This window comes from Jaculus jaculus, chromosome 15 (assembly GCF_020740685.1).
Source record: "Jaculus jaculus isolate mJacJac1 chromosome 15, mJacJac1.mat.Y.cur, whole genome shotgun sequence".
Taxonomy (NCBI): Eukaryota; Metazoa; Chordata; class Mammalia; order Rodentia; family Dipodidae; genus Jaculus; species Jaculus jaculus.
The window spans coordinates 72,631,641-72,640,930 of record NC_059116.1 but is presented as its reverse complement, the minus strand read 5'-3'; the positions used below and the strand labels follow the sequence as shown (position 1 = coordinate 72,640,930).

At 58.9% G+C, this 9,290-nt stretch overlaps 2 long non-coding RNA genes across 2 annotated transcripts; one reads left to right on the top strand and one right to left on the bottom strand.

Moving 5' to 3' along the window:
• Positions 1-1,916: 1,916 nt before the first annotated feature.
• LOC123455028 lies at positions 1,917-5,527 on the bottom strand. The gene is made up of 3 exons (XR_006633648.1): positions 5,408-5,527; positions 3,257-3,333; positions 1,917-2,968 (listed from the first exon to the last, which is right to left on the bottom strand). It is a non-coding gene; the product is annotated as an uncharacterized LOC123455028 (long non-coding RNA).
• Positions 5,528-8,414: 2,887 nt separating this feature from the next.
• On the top strand, positions 8,415-9,266 carry LOC123455027. Its single transcript, XR_006633647.1, has 2 exons — positions 8,415-8,668; positions 9,056-9,266. It is a non-coding gene; the product is annotated as an uncharacterized LOC123455027 (long non-coding RNA).
• The last annotated feature ends 24 nt before the right edge of the window (positions 9,267-9,290 follow it).

Below are 9,290 nucleotides of genomic sequence, written 5' to 3'. Positions count from 1 at the left end.
GTGGAGGAGTGTGCGGGCGTCCTTGTTTGAGAGGAAGGGCTAGTAAGAAGTAGGAACACAGAGGAAAAATGGAGAGAGAAAAAAAAGAAGTGGTAGGAATGGTTGGGAAGGACTGGGCACGTTTTCTATGGCAGGGAAGGCAAAAGACGGGAGAAAAGAACTCATTTGCCCGGGAGCCTTTCTCTGAAGGAGGCTCAGCCTCCAAGTGTCAATTCCGTGTTTATTTTTCTCTGCTTACAAGTGTATGTTTACGCTCATTGTCTCTGCATATAATTTAAGAACCAGATGTGCGCTGTAAGATAAAGTTGGAACCCAGATGTTTTGGCATCTGACATCCCCCCCTCCCAGGTCGGGAGGCATGCCTTTGCTCCCAGAGGCACCCTGAGGTGGGTGCAAAACCCCACAGCCTCTCAGAGAGGGTGACTAGTAACTAGGGCTGTATGGAAGGCAAGATTTAGACTGTCTCCTGGGACTTGGAACCAACAGATCTCCATGATGTCACTAAGAGGTAGGACCCCTTCCCAAGGACGGATGGTGTTAAAATGGAAGGGAAGCCTAGTGGGTCCAGGCAGGACAGTTTAATTTGTACGTGTCCTTTCCTCCTCTTAGATACCACAGGGTGCCCGAGGAGACCCACCGGATTGATTCCACCCAGGGCACCTCCCCCTGGTGTAGGCTTGGTTCCCTTTTTTCCTGGTCCTTTCCTCCCCTGTTGCTCACGTCCACCTTGAGGTTGTGGATGTGGATTTCGAAGGGGTAAATAGTGAAATATCCTTTCCCCAGCCCTTCAGCCTCCCTCCCTCCCTCCCTCCCTCCCTCCCTCCCTCTCGGTAGTTGCTGGTGATGGGCTGCTGACCACCTAGTCTCGGCAGCTTGAGCCCATCCAGGTGACTGTATATGAGGGGCTTGCAGCTCAAATAGCTACTTGTGGGTAGGGGGCTTCCTGTTAGCTAATTGCATCATTCGGAAGAATTGCAGTAGCCCCCACCAGCTTGGGCCAGGATTGGGTGTGGTGTCTGTTCAGATAGATGGGGACCTAAGGGGTGTCAGCTGGCATGCACTCTGACTGATGCCCAAGTTGAGATCTAGCCGAAGGCCCAGCTTCCTGGTTCAAGCCTGCAGCTGGGTGAAGCTGGAGGTTCCTGGCTTGAGCAGACAGCTGGGCCTGGAGGATGCCGGCGGGTGGCTGAGCTCCTCAGCCCACCAGGCACTCTGACTTGGCCAGTACTGGGTGGTTCTACGACTACCCAAAGCCTGCACATAGAGCAGTGTGTATTTTCCTTTATTTACCATCTGAAGCCCAGTTTCTTGCCCGAAGGTACACAGCATGGGGGTCAGGCAGGGGGGCACTAAGGATATGGGAGGATCCATCCCTGGCCTCCTCCTTTCTGCAGGGATGCCACTAGCCCAGAGCCGTACAAAGACCTTGGGGAAGTTGCAGCTATGTGGGAGCTGTCCTGGGAGGCCGCCTTCTCGCCATTTGTGCCCTCCCCGAGGTAGAAGGTGGCAGAGAATTAGGGATCTTAACACGGTGGGTAGGGCCCGAGTGGGAAGTCTTCGCTGTGGGCTATTTTGACAATCTCCAGGGGCTGTTTCATTGTCGGTGTCTGAGCCATTTCACACATAGGTATGTGTTGTTCCTCTCCGCAGTCTTTGTGTGCCAACCCAGTATTTCTAATTACTTCTATTTTTCACCCTAACGATTTGAACGAGGGAGCCCCCTTTCTCTTCACTGCGGGGGGGGGGGGCTACGGGGTCTGGGGCGTCGTTGGCCGGGAGCGCAGTCTGCGGGGAGGGGGAACCATTGCCAAGGCGTTCTGGGAGGCCGGGGCTTGTCCTGCCGCAAAAGGTCTGCAGCCGCTAGTGAAGAAGGCACGTGTGTCCGGATGCTGTTTTATTTTATGTAACTAATTGCTGGGATTCACAAGGTGGTGGGCGGCGGTGAGCCAAGCGCTAGCCCAGAGCCTGGGGAGAAGCCTGGGGTGCACCCGAAGCCTTGCTTCGCACTAACAGAGCCAGGAATATTCTCAGCTTTTTTCTAGGGGTTCACTAGAGCGGCCAAAGGCAGCGAGGATTCAAGTTTTTAAAAATCCCGTCCCTGCCATCCCCGGGATCTGGGGCAGAACCATCCTTCCCGGTTTTACCTGCCCTGGCTACGCAACACTTCCCACCTCCCCGCTGCCCTTGGTGCCCAGGGTGAATTGGCCCCTCCACAGTCACATCCCAATTTATCCCCAGGATAAAGCCCATCTTCTACGGAAGCGCACACCGGGAGCAGCTGGGGCAGTGCTGGGGCAAGCGCCCAGGGGCTGGCGCCCGCTCGGGGCTCGGGAAAAGCGCTTGTGCTCGCTGGGTGGTCGGGGGAAATGGGACAGGTGACCGAGGCCGGCGGCCCGAGTCTCCAGGGCACCACCTTGTATGCCCCAAATGCTAAGATTCCGTGGTCCAAGCGTACAAGTGTCTGGTTCACGACTTTACTGGGTGCGGGGACCAGGGTCTCAAGGGCTTCAGCAGTTAAGCCTCCAGAACCTTCTGGGAGGAGAGGCCAGGACCCGAAAGAGCGCGCTCAGGGCGCTCAGCCACGCCGCGGGTGCAACTGGGGTAACTGCGCCTCCCCGCTGGGGAGCCTCAGTCCTTTCTTTTTTTCCTTATTTGTCCCCAAATTGCCAAGGCCAGGAGAGTGAGAGAGACCCCTCCAGTTACCATCCCCCTCACGGGTGCCCGGTTCAACTCGAAAGCAGAAATCCCCTATCTTCTCCCGGTCCGTCAGCCCCTTTCCTCTCCGCCCCCAGCCTACTCGGTTTTTATCTTGCTACAATCGGGGGTTTTCTCAAGCGGGGAAAGACGTGGTGGCCGCGGGAGGGTCAGGATCCCTCGAAGCTGCAGGCCCGAGCCCGGGCGGGGTGCAAGGGGTAATCGCAGAGAGCATCTCTTCCCTCGGCCTCTCCTCCTGTCCGGAACTGGGTTCCTTTCGGGTTTTAAACAGTGATAGATGAACAAGTAAAACAAAAAGAGGGCCTAAGTAGACCCACCCCCAGCGGTGGCTCATTTCGCAGGGAAGGTAGACCCCAAGCCCAGAGCGGGTGGGCGTGGGAGCCGGGAGGAGAGCTGTCGGTACATAGCTCGTTCAGCTGCGGGTTTTCCATTTGGACGTTTCCACCACCAGCGTCTTGCCATGGCCAGCGAGGTTTTGGGATCTCTACTTCTGCAAGTGGCTTGCTCGCTGAGTGGTATTTGAAGGCTCGATTTTGCTTACCCCCATTCCCAGCTGGGATCAAGCCTGTCTGTTGCGTTTCCGTCACGTTTTTGACGTGGCTTCTCTCTACATTTCAGCTCATACGGGAAAAAGAAAGGGGGCATCGGTGAGAGGTACAGTGATTTGTATGTACTATGTGTTTAACCTGTGCAGCCCGGGACACCGCGCCACAGCCCGCTACCCCGTGGTTCCGTGCGCTCAGCCCGGCTGGTCGGTGGCGCCTGGGGCCCGTGTCCCCGGCGTAACCCTCCCGCCCCGCAGCCGGCGAGTTGTTTATACAGCATTACCTGAGCTATTCTCGTATCCAGTAAAAATCCTCGCCCGGCCTGGGTAACCTAATCCCGAGGCCGAGACAGAGGCGGGGGGTTGGGGGGTGGGGGTGGATGGTGGTGGGTAGTGAGGGTGGCTCCTTTGGAGATGGAGGTGCGTCAGCCACACATGCAGGGGTCTCTGCTTTGCTCCTCCCCCTGACTGGCAAGGTAATTTGGATGTGGTTCGGGTGACCGAGGCTAAGAGGCCTCGTCTCTCTTTTCCCGGCTTTTTCTCCACCCAACCGGCACAGAGACGCGCGCGGCGGCGGGAAGGCACTGTGGTGCCCAGCTAGGGCTGGGGAGACCCAGGACGTCCTTCCCGCCGAGACCTGTCTCAGTCGGGTCTGGCCTCAGACTTCCCTTTCGAACTCCTACCCAAAGAGTAAGGAACAGAAACTATACCTTCCCAAACAGACCCTCCGGGTTAGCCCGGGCCAGTCCTCCCCAGCTCCAGTGTCTGCAGCTAGCGCACTGAATAGAATTAAACGCTTCTCCGTGCTTATTGTCTCCGGCTAATTGTTTCAACAATGGCCACGGTAAAAATGGAGACACCCAATGAAAGGCCCCGCGCGGTCGACTGGATTCACGGCAACGCCCTGCGCCGGGGCCTGATGCTTGCTCGGCGCGGGGCTGCGAACCCCGTTGGCGAGGGTCGCCGGCGCCAGCCTCGACACCTCTGGCCTCCACTTCCTCCTTAAATGCACAGCGACCACGGTCATTTCACACCGTTTTTATTGACCGATCTCAGCCCGGGAAGATTGATCGAGCTGGAATGGGAAGGGACTTGTCCTCTGTTCCCGATTCGCCAAGGCCCCAGGCTGCGCTTCAGTTCCTGGCCCTCGGTGTGGCTCTGCCCACCCCCCCACCCCCCAGCCCCGCAGGTTCCCGGCTGCATTTCAGTCATCCCCCGAGCTCAGGTCGGCCCGAGCCGGCGCCGGGGCTCGGAAGGGGGGGCGAGGGGAGGACTCAGCGGCGCGGCCAGGCTTCTTTCTCCCTCCTGCAAATATTTGCGGCCTCTCTGGAAATCCGACTATTTCGCGCGCGCTACGCTTGCAAAGTCCTTAAGTAAACACGCTCAAATGACTGCCCCGGGCGTCCCGAGGCACTCTCTCTACCCCTGCGCGGACCAGTAACTTTAGGACTTCGATCCTGAGGTTCGTCCATCTGCAATCATGCCTCAGGCCCGAATCTTTACGCAGCACGGCCCCGCGGAGCTCGCCTGGGTGCACCGGACGCCAGGCTCCAGTGGGGGTGGGGGATAGGGGAGCGCTGGTTGCGTGAATTTACGCCTTCTGGGTCTGCGACCCCATGCTGAGGCCGAGGCACCCGCTCCACCTACTTAACGTCCGGGCCTGGGGGGGGGGGCTGGGTTTGCCCACTTCCACTAGGATAGGGTCTCAACGCCCCTGGGAATGCGGGTGGGAGGGATCTTCATATAGGCGTGTGTGTTTGTGTGTGTGTGTGTGTGTGTGTGTGTATGTGTGTGCAGGGGTTGGGCCCCAGTTTACCCTAACCAAAAAGAAAGTCAACTCAATTTCTTACCCTTTCCCCAAGAGGGCACACATACCCTGCACAACTTAACGCCTACATCTGCAGCTGCCTCAAGGCCTAGGTTTCAGAAAAGCCTAACTGGCTCCCACTGCCCATTCTCGGCCTCAGGATGAGGCTTCCGGGAGGGCACTGGCTGTGCCTTTGCCTGCCCGGCTCCACAATGCATAGTCCCAGGCGTCTAGATCGCTCATCAGCCCCTTACCCTAGTGCGTGAGGCCTTGCGCAATACAGAAGCCAGAGGCTCCAGGCAGCGCAGGCGACAGCATCCTCCTCGGTGGCCTCCTCTTACCTCCAGCCAAGCTGGGCCAGCTGCTCCCCAGGAGGAGCGAGATCGCGCCACGCTAGGACAGGGCCTGGGTGCCAGGGAAGGGGGCACTCCAGGTGTGCCTGGAGGGCGCTGACGTGTCTTCGCGGGAGGCCAGGACGGCTTTGCGAGCTCAGGCAACTGGAGAATCTGGACCACCCGTTCCCTCCCCCCCCACGCCGCCCCAAGCCCCCTCCCCTCCCCCCCCGCCCGCCCCGGGAGGAGGAAGCCTGGCCTGGCGTTTGCCGGCGAGGCGGGTCAGACCGGCGCCTGGCCTGGCCCAGACCCCCGCAGCCAAGCTCTCCGCCTCAGGCCACGCGCCACAGTCTCCCGGGCCTTGCTCCCTTCCCCCTTCCTTCCCCGTGGGTCCCGGAGCCTACCTCGGCCCGCCCTCCTCCGTATCCCCCTCCTCTTTTTTCCCTCCCCCAACCCTGCTCTTTGCTTCTGACTCTGGGGCTGGGCCCGTGACGTCAAACTCAGTGTGGCGTCGGCGAGACTGGCCGGCGCGGGCCATCAAAAGAGCAACGTCCTCTTTCCCAATTACCCACTGTCAGTCCGGGAACAGGGGCGGACCGGCTGGGAATTACATGTTAAATACCCCCTACAGGCTGGCTCCATTACCCTAGGCATCCAGCCTCAAGACCCCCCTCCCGCCCCACACTTCTCTCTGCTAGCCCCAAACCATCCCAGACCTGCAGAGGCCTTCTAGATCTTTTATTTTTCCAAGGGAGGGAGCGCCCTTTTGCATCCCACTGTAGCTCGGCTGGTGATTGAATTAAAACGAATAATCCTGTCTCTTGTCACTACCACATTTTTCAGAGAGGCGCCGCTACGCGGGCAGGCCTCCTTTTCACAAACATTTGCATTTTGGATTTTAACAACAGTTATTAGCCGCTGAAAGTTAAGTGTTCAAATCCTGACGCGAGCAGCTATGTGTATGTATGTATATGTGTGTGTATACATGCATATTTCTGGTCTCGAAGGTGGCTCTCCTTTGGCCTTTTTTGGGGGGCTTGTAGGTGTTGGTGCCTAGGACCATCTTGTGCTGGCTTGGGTCGTCTCAAAGCTGTGAACTAGATTCAAGGTGGCTATTTTACACACTCCCGAGTAACACGCGCATAAGTACTTCTTTCTTTTCTTTTTCAATTTCATGTTAATCCCGGATCTCTTAGCAAAAGTGTGTGTCTGGTCGGCTCTCTTTACTTATGGAGTGGTTTCCGGTGAATGTAAGACAGCAAATAAATAATTAAAAGGTTTTGAGAGCGTGGTGAGTTGGACTAAGGATGCTGGCCGCTTCATTGGCCCAGGAGAGATGAGTTGGTCAGAATAAAAGGAAAAATCGATGCTCTTTTACTGGGCCGCGCTAATAAACGCGAGACCAAGTGGGCACTGGAGAAACGTGGGAGAATTTTTTTTTAAATTAGGCATCTCCTTTTTTGTTTTTCATATATGGATATTCAGCCGTGACTTCAGACACCAGATTTAAGGAGAGAATTCAAGAGAAAGTCCAAACCCAAGCTCGCAGTGTCCATGCTGCCAAATCCACTTTACTCCTCTGTCTGGAAGGACTGGGCTGTACGGCCACGCGCTCCCCGCACACCCATCACGTGTAGCCTTCACCACGGGGCGGGGATTCTTTAGCGCTTGCTTGTGCGGAATCTCTGCGTTGGGGAATATTTTAGAGGACAGAGTGAAGAGGGAATAAAGTCTTCATTTCCACCCCCGTCCCCTGGTCCGGCTCTCAGCCCAGCGGGTGGGAATGCCTGCGGGTGAAGCACCCTCTCCTGGCACCCAGGTCCCCTGGGGTGAACCTGGAGTCTTTTTTTCCCCACCGGACTCTGCGGGTCCGGGTTATGTTTGTGTGTTTTTTGGGGGGGGGGGGACCGCGCCTGCAAGAACGTCTGCGCCGCTAGGGGATGCAGTGGCTCAAAAGACCGAGCTGGGCCGCGGAGGTTGCAGCCCGCGGGGCGGGGCGGGGCGGGCGGGGCGGGCGGGGCGGGGCGGCCGCAGCCGCGCGCGCTGATTGGCCCTCGCCGTGGCCCCGCCCAGCCCGAGGCCGTCCCGCGGCGGCCGCGCTCGGGGCTCGGCTCCCGGCGCAGCGCGGCCGGGACACCCGCAGGAGCCCCGCCGAGTTGCGGCGGAGTCCCCCGCGGGAGGCCGGGGTTGCGCTCCAGGTCGCCGGGAGGCCGAGTGCGCGGGGGCGAAGGGGAGGAGCCAAGACCAAGCTGGTTTCTACTCGCGACTCGGGGGTGGGGGGAGCTGGGGGAGACCCGTGAGCCGCGGTGGCCCCCACGCCCCTCTCCGTCCATCGCCGTGTCACTCTTGTCAGAAGCACACATCGATTGCTGCAAATCTTGTTAGGTCTGGAGAAGACAGCTGCAACAGCTGGAGCATGCTCACGGGGGGGGGGGGTGGTGGAAGCGGTGACCCCAGAAATAACACCGGCGTCCCCAACCCCAGCCGTCGTCGCCCCTTCGCCCGGGTTCTTAGCAAAGTGGCCCTCGAGGCAGACCTTTAGACACCTGGGCATGACGTGACAGTCCGCGAGCACAGTCCCCAAGGTGCTAAACTGCCCCGCACCCCGGACCCGGTCCTAAGTGAGAAGTTTGCCGGCTTCCGAGCCGGCCTGCAGAGATCGACTTTATGAATGGGGCAGGCCGGCCGGCTTCTCCCGGAGGGAAGGCTCCCCGGAGCCCCGGGTGAATCGGCTGGGCTGCAGTTAAAGGGCCCGAGCGCGCGTTCCCTCGGGGCTCCCCCACCTCCTCCCCACCCCCCGGGCAGCCTCGCCCACCCTGCCCGCCGCCCCTCCGCCCCTCCGCCCGCGGCCGCCCTCCGCGGCGCCCCTTTCCGGTCAGTGCCGGGGCGGGAGGAGGGGCGGCGCTGCGCGGCGCGGGGGTGGGGTGGGGTGGGGTCGGGGTGAAGTCCTGGAGCGGGCTCGGGTGGCGGTTTCCTTGTGCCGGGGATCCTGTCCCCTCCTGCCAGCGCCAGGCTCCTCCCCCTCGGCGCGGATGACACCAGGACCTCCTTAAGTTGCGTCGCGCCACAGCTGTCTGCGAACACTGAGCTGCCTGGCGCCGTCTTGATACTTTCAGAAAGAATGCATTCCCTGTAAAAAAAAAAAAAAAATTCTGAGAGTGAGAAAGGGAGAGAGAAAGGAAGAGAGAAAGAGAGAGAGGGAGCGAGTGAGACAGAGCGAGCTACGCAATCTTACCGAGCAGGTCGCACGCCGCCTCCTCTCGCCACCAGGTTGGTACTGTGACTTTTTTTTTTAAAGTTTGATCTCCCTCCCTCCACTTGGGGCAACTTAAATTTTATTTTATTTATTTAAAAAGCCGCTCACCTTTCTTCCTTTTGGAGGGTTTCTGTCGGCTAGAAGGTCCCGGGACGGATGTCCCCGAAGGGAGGGACTGGCTCTCCCAAGTTCTAACAGCTCCGGAGTCAGTCCGGGGGTCCCGCGAGCTCGGCTGTCGGGATGGCTTTGGAGTCTCCAGCTTGGGTCCCCTCGTGCATGTGCGTGTCCCGGCTGCGCCCAGAAGGCGGGGGCTCCAGCAAAGGTGCTGTGCCCCCTCTCCCCCACCTCAGGTGCTCAAGTACTCACCGGCTCATCCAGATCTCCCCTTCTCTCCCTCGCAGGTGACCCAAGGAGCCGCAGTCTCGGGAGCGCTGAGGAAGCCCGGGGCAGGGCAGCCACACTTCCACAATTCCTGCGGTCTCGCTATCCATTTGCAATTTGGTCCCCTTTTATCCCGCCGTGTATAGCTTTATTTTTTTATTTTTTTTTCCTTCCCCTTCTTTTTGCCAAACTATCCCTCCAAAAAAAAAAAAAAAATCCCCACCCCCCCTCCAAACCCTCTTATCTTTCCTTCTC